This window comes from Watersipora subatra, chromosome 5 (genome assembly GCF_963576615.1).
Source record: "Watersipora subatra chromosome 5, tzWatSuba1.1, whole genome shotgun sequence".
Classification (NCBI taxonomy): domain Eukaryota; kingdom Metazoa; phylum Bryozoa; class Gymnolaemata; order Cheilostomatida; family Watersiporidae; genus Watersipora; species Watersipora subatra.
In genome coordinates, this window is record NC_088712.1 from 36,620,949 (window position 1) to 36,633,960 (window position 13,012).

Sequence of the window (13,012 nt, forward strand, 5' to 3'; positions counted from 1 at the left end):
GTTGCTATAGCATTATGCGAATTTATTCTGTCAGTTTCTTCACAAATATAAACTTCATAATCACATTTTTGCTTGATGTAAGCGTTTTAACTGCGATTAAGTTTTGTCGATTTTAATCCTGAAACATTTTGGCCGTCAGATCACCTGGAATGACAAAAAAATCGCAAATGATGGAAAAATATTGGAACTAATAAAATACACTGAAATTTTGCGAAGTCCATCTTTTAAGCGGTTTCATGTTATTAAAGCCTACCATGTTCAACTCACTGTAATTGTGTGGTGCATGTGGAGATCTGAGTTAGTAAGGCTCAAAAGACTGAGAATTACACAGCAACTGAAAGGAAACTGGAGCAGTTCATCAAAGTGTCCCTCCATCAACGCAAACCTGAGGCTCAAATGGTTATCTTCATACAGTCCTGCCTAAATAAAATCAGTAACATTTGCACCTGCAGCCCTTTGACGTTTCGGTACACTCTAGTGAAACCAGTAAAAGATGAGGTACAAAAGTTTGTTCAGTGTCATTCACTTTGCAATATCCTCAATGTCCACCAAGGAAGTTTGTAGCCCACAAGTGAGTTTATAACGCTCGTTTTCCCCGCAGAATACTCAAGTCTCCATCAAATTTCTATAGTGTGATAGCATAGCGACTCACCCCCATATGTCACAGCAATATCCAACTACAGACAAAGCACCTAGAAAGTTCTAGAAATGAAATGAACAGAAACAATGTGGAAGAAACCATAAGCATGCCATCCAATAAAAAGGGACCAAAAGTGGTAAACTGCTAGACCTTACACCGACTCAACCCGCACTCTGCGCACATCCCAGACCAGATTCCTTCACCTAGAGGCCAGCTCTAAAACATACTCACCATTCTTTGGTCAGATCTACTGGTAGCCAGTAAACCAATGAACATCATGGGTTATAATTGGCTAATTCTTTGTAAAATCTTTCTTTAGAAAACAAAGTTTTGTTGACACAACTTTGATCCAAAAAGTGCTGTTTAGTCCAAACTAGGTTGAGGAAGGGTTTCAACAAAAAATTAACAACATTATTAATTGCTTCCAGGGACCACAGGCCATCATCTAACATACAATTTTTTATTTGATCATAGCAACATGCTTTTATTAACAGATACATGTTAAGTGTTTAAAAAAGGTTTGTTAGACTGTGAAAGTAACACTGATGGTAGGAAGAATAGTCTTTACTATAAGAAAAGCCATGTCTGTCTGTCCAACACCACGCTCAAAGTGTTAAGAAAAAAAGATTACACCATATGTGAATCAAACCTGCATATTTGTATTTGAAGCAAAGCACACTACTAATGTGCTTGATTGATATCATCGATCACCTTTCTACATCTAAGAATGATTGTATGTATAACTCTTATACATGACGATCTCTCAAGGCGCATGGGATTGCTGGCTTACTAATAATAATTACTTAATTATGTAACTACATTTCCCAAATACCAAATAAAATAACAAATAGAAAGTAACTTTAAAGAATTATTGATATTTTTAGCACAACAAAAAGTTCTATATATAAGAATTTAGTGATTTAATGTATATTTTAATAAAAGTGTATTATTATTAGCGAACCAACAGGTCTTCTGTTATAATGATCACTGTCTGTTGATGAACCAAAGTTTCACATTCTCTTATCATTGCAACTTAGCACTGCTCGACATCTGACTACATAAGATTGTGGTAAACTACCTACTAAAAAGCATCACTAAATATCTATTTACTATATTATAAAATGCCTATATTGTAATCTTGAAGCTGTCGCACTCAAAAAACGGTACAGGTGGTGACTAAAGTGCTCGATAAAAGATTGCTTTTGGTAGGTCTTGCACTTGTGACCTTCATAATGGTACATCTACATTTTACCGCTTGACCACTTTGCTGTATTCAGAAAGCACTGATTAATATTTAGCATGATAAAAGCTATTTTTTGTGATGTCAAAAAATTCTCGCTGGATGGAAGTGTTATAAGAGCTGCTGCTTATTAATGTGCAAAGGTAGGACAACTTCAAGTGATGCCAGGATCAAATCGTAATCTTATGATCTTCCTTTTCCTTATTATTGTGCCACAAGCTATCTGATTTGGAAGTCGGTAATCTATTTTTACATTCATTAAAAGCAATTGGCTTCAATAAACATGCTCATGAAGTTTTGCCGTGAAATAATTTCCATTGAAAAAAAGAAATAGTGTGAATCGCCAGGTTTTATTGATTTTAATTTATCATCACTGTTAAATATTTTTAAAATGTTTATATTCAGAAAAATAGCCAAATCTCCAAAGTTTAAAGCAGAGGTCAGCAACCATTTGCTAAGTGTTAACAGACTTGAGGTTTCAAATTCAGTGTGCTATGTTATGTGTTATGTACAAGACAATTCAGAGTTGTGATCCTCTTTCTGGTACAAGACAACTTCCTATTGCAAGTATGTAATACTGTCGAAAATAGTTTAGCTGGTTCACTGTCAGTGAATCACTGATAATGATAAGGCTACACCAGGGATCAGTGAAATGTAATACGACATGTTATATGGTTGCTGAAAGTGTGGTAATGAAAGAGGAAATTCCTTTTGACCACACATTAACTCTTTCGCTTCCGAATTTATTTCTAGCTCTGACTGAATTTTTTTTCTATTCACACAAATGTTGACATAATATCACTAATGAACGCTTCAATGAACACGTTCATTGATTTTTAGTCGTGAAGCAGTTTGCATTGAGAAGAAAATAAATGGTGTGCATCGTCAGGTTTTCCTTAATTTTATTTTATCGCCGCTGCTAAACATGTTTAAAATGTTTATTCAGAAGAATAGTCAAGTATTAGTAATCTAAAGCAAGGGTGGGCAAGCTTTTTTTAACACACTCATGATTTCAAATTATTCCGTGTGCCAATGTTATGTACAAGACAATTCAGAGTTGTCACCCATTTTGTGGTGCAAATCAACTCCTTATTACAAATATGTCATAGTGTCAAAATAGTTTAAGCGGTTCGCTGATTATGATTACACCATGATCAGTGAAACTTGATACAGCATGTTATATGGGTGCTGAGCATGAGGTAATGAAAGAGGAGATTCCTTCTGATTACACATTAAACATTGAGTGTAACAATGGTGAACTAGCCAAGGTAATTTTGAGTGGACGGAAGCTGTTTAGAATTACTGACGATTACCGAAGACAAAAAGTAAAGCATTTGTACTCTGATAACCAATTGTAGTGGGTTTTAGAGGGCCAGAAAAATCTGTCCCAAATGGTGATGCTTCTTCTGTATTGGTTAGGTCAGGGCTTCCCAACCACTTTCATTCAGTTCCCATTTATGCCTTTTAATAAATTTGATTTTCACCTTGCAATTTAAACTCACATGACTAAAAACAACCAATATAAATTATAACCCCATTTTACTGTACATATTTAAACAGATGACAAAATATTTTTAGTTTTTATATCGCACACGTACAACAAACAACAATACATGACCTTAGGCATGGTGGTGAATTGGTTTATGACAAAGTTTATTTACTATCTGATCAAAGTCCAGATGGATGTGTTCACATATTTTGTAAAACCTCTAATTGAACGCCATGGCGCTCTATTTTTCAACCCTTCCTTTACAGTGGCGGTTAATTGGAGGCGTCGTTCAAATAGAGGCTGGCGGTCTATTTTTCAAATAGTTTGTCAGAATTTTCGGAAGATAAATTTAGCCCTACCACGGCGAAGCGAATGTCACCTATATTTTGCCCTCTTTTCCAGTGGACCGATATTAAACATTTTGAATGCAATAAATATGCTAACTTACCTCTAACTTGTTAAAGATCTCTTAATAAATATACATCAAAAAACCGATAAATATCTCTACCAGTTAATATCTATTGCTTGCAATTGACCTGCTATGATATTATAGCCTGTGTCCTTCTTTGCAATTTGTTGGCATTTTTAATTTTTATTTCATTCTAAAGTTCAAGACATATTTTTTATTTTTATCTATATTTAACAATCTTGCGTAAAAGCTCATTGCACTCACTGATGTGTTTACTACAATTTGCAGTATAATACTAGCTTATTATTTGCAATAGAAGTGGAGTTATGAGCATCGATCCATTGTAAGCCGTGTTAAGATAGCTGCAAAGTGCTATTAGATAACATGCTATAACTCTGCATATTTATAAGTTATACAACAATAATCTATCAGATGATACAAATATATATTCATGAACAAGTGGTGTAAACGAACCGTACTTATATTACATGCAGAAACAAAAATTAACGTTTTAAAACAAAAATATTTCCATCGGTTGCTCGGATAGCTGCGTTCTGGTTGTTGCTTTCGATGGAATGAACATCCTCTAGTCGTCCAATACCTTCCACAATATCTTCTGGCTCCAATTCTTCTTCTGCAGTGCTGAACCGATCGATATTAGCTTTGATATTAGTGTCCAAACAATTTTTTGGCAGAGCAAAACTTTTACGCGCTGCATTTAGCACTGATGCAGTGCTAAAAGTTTGCTCGCTAAATGCATAACCTTTGGTACCAAACTTGCGAACCGGTTTTTATATGCATGTTCTTTGAAGTATTAGGACCGCATTGAACAAGGAACTACTATTAGCCTGAGAGAGGTACTAGTTAATTCTATGGCGTTGATTGCCAGGTTCCGTCTACCGTCGTCAATTTAAACCGTTTTTATAAATATACATTTGCTTCGAAGCATCAGGTTAAACAAGGAACCTGAGACAATAATTATTTCTATACCGCTGCTTTGAAAGTTCATCTACCATCGTAAATCTAAGCCGCTTTTTATATATGTAGGCTACTTCGAAGTAGAAAGATCGCGTTAAACAGAGAGGTACTACTAGCCTGAGACCTGAGAGTTATTGATTATTGCTACGGTGTTGCTTTCAAAGAGAAAAAAACAAAAGCTGTCGAATTGGACAAAAAGAGAGTTAATTGTTATTATAATAAACGATTCATTATTAATACGATTTTGTGGACATTTTTTTACTGATCAGTTGATAATATTGGCTCGTAAAGATAAAATAATGTCAAAGTGGCAGCCAAATGGAGGCGGCGTTCAATTGGAGAGTGGCGGTCTATTTTTGAACCCTTCTCTCAGGGTGGCGGTCAATTGGAGGTTTTACTGTATTTAGGTTTTGACTAGTAGCTGATTATTAGCCATTAGTGTTATATATTAAACAAAAATGTTGAAGTATAAACCCAAACTTCCACGGCACTGCAGGACATAAATTAAAAATTTGAAAAATCCGACACCTCTCTGTTCCCCTCTTGTATATTCAAAATTTTCGCGGAGGGGGGGGGGGTAATTATCCTTTGGTTGGGAACCCCTGGGTTAACTGAAAAGTCTAGATAAAAAAATTCCAACATTTTGCCGAGACAAGGGGTTTCTTTAGTGCTGACAGCGCAGGGTGACAAAGGCAGAAAAAAGGCAAAACGCAGAAATGGGAGACAAAGAGAATCTTGTTGTAACCTTAACAAACTTTGTGGTGCCAAAAAATTGCTTGACAAGCTTCGCATAGTATGCATGCTATAGGTTGCCAACCTCTGGTCTAAAGTACCTGTTCCTTGAACAGCAAGTTGAGGAGGAATTTTCAGAATGGACGCTAATGGTGCCAAAAAGAGGGTTTGACCTCGAATTGCTGTCTTAAGCAAACCAACAATATATTTAGATTTGGTAAAAGTAGAGTATACACATACCTCCATACAAATTTTGTAGCCATATACAGAGGTATAAAATGGGTGGCTGTAGAGAAACCGGGGCTTTCTCAAAATAGCATCACTTTTCTTCTGAAAGTAGTTATCGATCTTCCATATTTGCATTCCATCAAATGAAGTATGCTCCAAGTTCTGCAATTGAACATAATACCAGACTGGTGGTCATCTGGCTTATACTTGAAGGCTTCACCACATTTCACACCCAAACAAGAATCATACGCCTTAAATACTATTTGAGCAAATAAAAACTGAATCTTTATAATACGAGCCGTGTTTGCCGTCTGTCCTGGTTGGATTTTGGGAACAAAAATGACATCCCACAGGGTTGGAACTCCGGCAGTCAACCTATTAACAAGGGATGCTACCATCTTTTACAGCACATGAAACTGTCAGGGTATTAGTTGAAATAAAGACCAAAATTCAGGGTCAAATATCGCAACACTGTTTTTAAAAAGTAAAGTTTCTAAAACCTGCATGTAGGGCACGCTATTCTGAACCAGATTTATCCTGGAACTAAATATGCTGTGACCATCTGCGCTTGGGATTTGGTGCAGAAGCAATTGTGGGTAGATGCCCTTCCTAACACCACCAATGGTCCTCCTGTGATTTAGATCACTAACAATGGAATCAGGCAAACAAGCTGACTCACTTCACATGACAGGATTATACAATCAAATAAATCCCTCTGATATGGCTGATTATGCAAAGGATATCAAGGTCATACAAAGACATGTGACGCAAGTGACAATAGAGTATGATAAACTATGATTTTGCTAAATTCCACGAAACCAGTGGGGCAAGTAGGATGCTGCCCGTTTAATCATCAAAGTTATCACAGACATTCTATACTGTCAGATTCATATCTCGTACACTCAATATTAGTACGATTAAGAAAAGGCTTAGACGAGACATATGTACACCGTCTACTTTTAGCAGTTAGCATCAAGATGATGAGTTTTGGGGCTTAAAATCAGAATGAAAGGTTTGAAAGTATGAATTGTTAAGACTATTTGCCACAAAACACTTTTATTATTACTTGTGTAAAACACTCTTACTATTAGTACTTGTGTAAAACACCCCTAATATTATTATTAATATTGGGCTAAACTAGTAACAATAAACTAGCTAAAATAAACTTGCCTGTAGCTGCTTTTCCAAATCCTGAAGCTGACTGGAAGTACTCATTTCACCGTTCTACAAGAAATAATGATCTTATAAAGATCTAATTATTACATTGTATTACTTATATTCTGTACATTGTATTTTTCCTGTCGGCATACGATGTAATCTTTCAACATGAACAGGAGTCTTTTAAGCAGAAAACCATGTTACGCCTTTATCAATCATACTTACTATTAGAAGGCTAAAACAATGTTCAGGAGCTCATAGGTTGTCTACACTGAAGGAATCCAAAATCATGTCTACACTTTTTTACTAAGGTGTTTGCTATAACTAGGTGTTCAATATTTGTGAAGCTGGAGTTTATACACTGATTCTTCAAGCCTCATTGCATATTAACATGAAGGAAACTCACAATGCTTCCGAATTCCTTACCGAAGGATGAGATTAGACTACATGAGACAAAGTACAGAAGCTTTTGCCTTGATAGGACTAAATGATGACACATGATAGTCTCGTCAGACAAGGTCCAATGGCAATGGATAAACTTAATCGTGGTAATTCATCAGTAAAAATTATGGTCTCAGATCCTATGCATATTTTAATGATTTCAGGCTATTATAACCACACGTTTGCTTTACCATTAAGGATTTTGGTGTATGCTAAAATTTTTGGCTGGGTTTAGTAATGGATTTATTTGTATTGATTACTGTGATAGTTGTGATCTTTTAGACCTTCATGAGGACATAACTCCATGTAGACAATAACTCTATGTAGACAATAACTCTATGTAGACAATAATTCTATGTGGACAATCACTCCATGCAGAAAACAACCCTGGTGAACAGTAATTTCATGTGAACAATAGCTCCTTGCGCGAAATCACTCCATGTAGACAAAAACTCCATGTGGACCATAATTTCATAGGGACAAAAACTCCATGTGAACCATAATTTCATAGAGACAAAAACTCCATGTGGACAATAATTTCATATGGACAATAATTTCATGTGAACAATAACTCCATATGGACAATAACTCCATGCAAGCAATAACTCCATGTGGACAACAACTCCATGTGGACAATAACTCCATGTGGACAATAACTATATGTGGACAATAACTCCATGTGGACAATAACTCCATGTGGACAACAACTCTATGTGGACAATAACTCCATGTGGACAACAACTCTATGTGGACAATAACTCCATGTGGACAATAACTCCATGTGGAGAACAACTCTATGTGGACAATAACTCTGTGCGGATAATAACTCCATGTGGACAACAACTCCATGTGGACAATAACTCCATATGGACAATAACTCCATATGGACAATAACTCTATGTGGACAATAACTCTGTGTGGACAATAACTCTATGTGGACAATAACTCTATGTGAACAATAACTCTATGTGGACAATAACTCTATGTGGACAATAACTCCATATGGACAATAACTCTGTGTGGACAATAACTCCATGTGGACAATAACTCCATGCAAGCAATAACTCCATGTGGACAACAACTCCATGTGGACAATAACTCCATGTGGACAATAACTCTATGTGGACAATAACTCCATGTGGACAATAACTCCATGTGGACAACAACTCTATGTGGACAATAACTCCATGTGGACAACAACTCTATGTGGACAATAACTCCATGTGGACAACAACTCCATGTGGACAATAACTCCATGTGGACCATAACTCTATGTGGACAATAACTCCATGTGGACAACAACTCCATGTGGACAACAACTCCATGTTGGCAATAACTCCATGTGGAGAACAACTCTATGTGGACAATAACTCTGTGCGGATAATAACTCCATGTGGACAACAACTCCATGTGGACAATAACTCCATATGGACAATAACTCTATGTGGACAATAACTCTGTGTGGACAATAACTCTATGTGGACAATAACTCTGTGCGGACAATAACTCCATGTGGACAACAACTCCATGTGAACAATAACTCTATGCGGACAACTCTATGTGGACAATAACTCCATGTGGACAATAACTCCATGCAAGCAATAACTCCATGTGGACAATAACTCCATGTGGACAATAACTCTATGTGGACAATAACTCCATGTGGACAATAACTCCATGTGGACAACAACTCTATGTGGACAATAACTCCATGTGGACAACAACTCCATGTGGACAATAACTCCATGTGGACAACAACTCCATGTGGACAATAACTCCATGTGGACAATAACTCTATGTGGACAATAACTCCATGTGGACAACAACTCCATGTGGACAACAACTCCATGTGGACAATAACTCCATGTGGAGAACAACTCTATGTGGACAATAACTCTGTGCGGATAATAACTCCATGTGGACAACAACTCCATGTGGACAATAACTCCATATGGACAATGACTCCATATGGACAATAACTCTATGTGGACAATAACTCTGTGTGGACAATAACTCTATGTGGACAATAACTCTGTGCGGACAATAACTCCATGTGGACAACAACTCCATGTGAACAATAACTCTATGCGGACAACAACTCCATGTGGACAATAACTCTATGTGGACAATAACTCTATGTGGACAATAACTCCATGTGGACAATAACTCCATGTGGACAACAACTCCATGTGGACAATAACTCCATGCAAGCAATAACTCCATGTGGACAACAACTCTATGCGGACAATAACTCTATGTGGACAACAACTCTATGCGGACAATAACTCTATGTGTACAAGAACTCCATGTGGACAATAACTCTATGTGGACAATAACTCCAAGCACTTCAGTGATTAGCCAAGCGTAAAGCAATTAGGACACGGATTACTCTGAAAACGCAAATTATGACCTTGAGTTTCACACATGCTCAGACCTGGTAGTATGACAAATGCATAAAAAGAAAGCTGACCATATTTTTTACTAAATTTATTATATTATATTAAACTATAATACATATTTAATATTACATGCTATGAAATAAAACACAGCCTTTGAAAAGTTGAGGAAGAGCTCACGCAAAAAACCATAAATTTACAAATAAATACCCACTGACCTCTAATTAGGTCTTTGGATTATTCAGCAGTGAGACAATGGCAGCAATGAGACTGCTTATTCGTTATACACCAAGAAGGCTATAACCATCAACTGAGCCTAATGTTGCTTTATATACCCATACTAGTTGAATGCACAACTTTGCACCAGTAATAAAAACAGTTTTTGCACAGACAATTTATTTTTAATCTACATATACAACATATACCATTCTACCTTTCAAATGAAGGTGTTTGTTTATTTCTTTGTGTGCTATAAGTTTGGTTAGGTTCATGTTATATATACAAATATTTATATCATTTTGAGGAAGCCTGGGCATGCTCGGAGCATGCATATTTTAACCGATCACCATTAAGGATTTGCAGGTGTAATAAGTATGTTCACGATTATTCCATAGCATGTTTACAACTATTCTATAGCAAGACAAGACGGCCGTGTGGCATTGTAGTTAGCGCCCCTGTTTGCAAATCCAGTGTTTCTGAGCGGAATTCCAGTGCGAAGTGTTTTTTCTTGCTATAACCGGACATACGACAAACAAACCAACAAACACAGGTTTTTATATATATATATACACAAAAATATTACCTGGTTACAAATAATCTCATGTATAATATATGTAATATAATATACACTGTAGTATATTTTCATATTAGGTTCCCTTACGCTGCCATCGTCAAGGTTCTTTATTAATTCTCTCAAGAACATCAGGTTGGTTAGAATTCATGTTATTTATAACTATTGTTTGATTTAGATTTTTGCTTTTTAAAGCCTAAGCAATTAGGTTAAGTCAAAAAAATTAATGATATTTCCTGAAAGATTTATTTAAAATAATTTTTATATTGCAGTAAACACTTTTTAAGTTGGTATTATTTCAATTTTTAGTTAGGCGAAAAACCATGAATTTACCACAATAACGTTAAAAACGTAAACTTCTTACTAAATACTAGGTGAACTATAAAAACTGTAACAATTCCTTAAACCTGGTCCACTAGGCTCCAGTAGTCTAGTGGTCTAGAACACTGGACCTGCAAACAACAGGTTGTGGTTCAATTCTCATAAAAGACTACCAGCGGTGACAGATATAACATCGAACCTTAAATTTCTCTCCGCAATGGGGTATGTTTCCATTTGTTGAGGTTTCATTGCCACTGGACTCACACATACCTAACCAAGATCACAAAGACATTGCATGTGCTACAATGGCTTTAAAAAAGCATGCACAGTTTCTGCTTGCAGTAAGTGAAGCAAACATAATAGTCGGTCTTGGAGGGATCGCTCCCATCATGTGTAACCAAATGAAGGAATATGTATAATATTTCCTGTTATTAAATCTTGCTTAAACTAAGCTAATTCAGGCTGTGGAACTCATAAAACTCAAAACAAGTTCCTGTATTTTTACTAATCACTACTAGCATATTGGTTACAAGCAATGTCGCATGTCTTGCCAGACTCTCTGCGATGAAATGGAAAGCTACAAGCCAACCGCTAATGCCAAGTGCTACTGGTGGCTGCTGGCAGTCGACAGAAAAATTCACCTTTTGCAAAGGGGTGCAAGCAAAGCTTTCTCAAAATACATTGTAGACATGAAGGTCTGAAGTATTTTTATGAGAGATTGCCTATAGGGAAATAACATCACACATTAAAGTTAAATGTACACCTTGTCATCAAACCATTGGTTCAGGCTGTGGTGAGCTGGAGATTTTGTGATGATTAACTCAATGATTTCAGATGTCAAATTTCTGTTATAGGCAACAGTATAGTCTATATAGCTGGCTACATTGTGCAAAAGCTAACTAAAGTGCTGTCGTGACATTGGCCGTCAGTTGTTGGTTACCACTAAATCAAATATCCAGTACCGACATCTCTATACTCTACTCAAGCTACAAAACAATGGAGGATTGGTGCGTCCATCAGACGATGTCATCAGGATCCTGCTAGTTGCAGATCAATACTTTTGTATTCATACAAAGCCAGATCCACTCCATTGTGTGGTGTATTTTATCAGTAGTGTAAGGTCTAGTGATGTGTTATGCTTTGGGAAACACCTTACGGATACGGCAGATGGAATATTCAACCACTGCGTCATTGATGAAAAACTTTATTCAGTCGTTTTATGATCTCCGACAGCATCATTATGCTAAAATCCTGCACTCAAACTGCAAGGTGCATCTTTGTGGCATACAATACTAAAGTAGTATTTTTTAAAGGCCAGTAACAATATAATCACTGTGATATTCATCTGCAGCTGTTGTTGTGCTGTTATTCCTAATCTAATTTAGTTCTAAGAAACTGATGCACCTTGGCTCAATATCCACTTCTATACAAATCTCCTTTTACACAGTTTCTGTAACGTGTATGTATAAGTTTAATCATCTGATTATACTAATTCCTGCATTTCCTTGTTTGCATTATTTTGATTATTCTCTATTACAACGGTTTTATAATTTCTGTTTAGTTGTTGCAGTAGTTCATTCCATCTTTTACAGATACTGTATTATACATATCATACATTCATAAGCTATTATCACTTAAATCTTAAAAACAGTTTTTGTTTTGGCAGCATACCTATGTGTTGTTTTTATCGAAATACTTCATGTGCTAAGTTTTTCCATATGCATTCATGCATATGTAATATAAATTTTAATATAATGGAACAGTTGTTATTTGCCTGAATATATCATTTGTTGGGTTTATGCATTTGTAATACAACAGTTTGTATGAGTAACATGGTCCACGAAAATCTATTATACATCTACTTATCATTTGATATATCCTACTCCATATGTTATAAATAGGTTTTCTTCTATCAGGGCACTCTAAACGTTGTGTAGGAGTAGCTTTCATTAACACCCAGCTGGAAAATAACTATTCAACATGTAAATTTCTGTCAATTTTCACCATTTGTTTACAAACGGAACTAGCATTCTATTAGCTCTCCAATATGGCGCATACGTTTACGTATTATTATCAACGTAAAAGTCACGTGATTGCCATTCCAGGGGTTTTAAGTTCAATGGTCAAAAGTATGTCCTGCAATAAACAAACACTTGGTTATGGTTCCCACAATATGATGTCATAATTAGC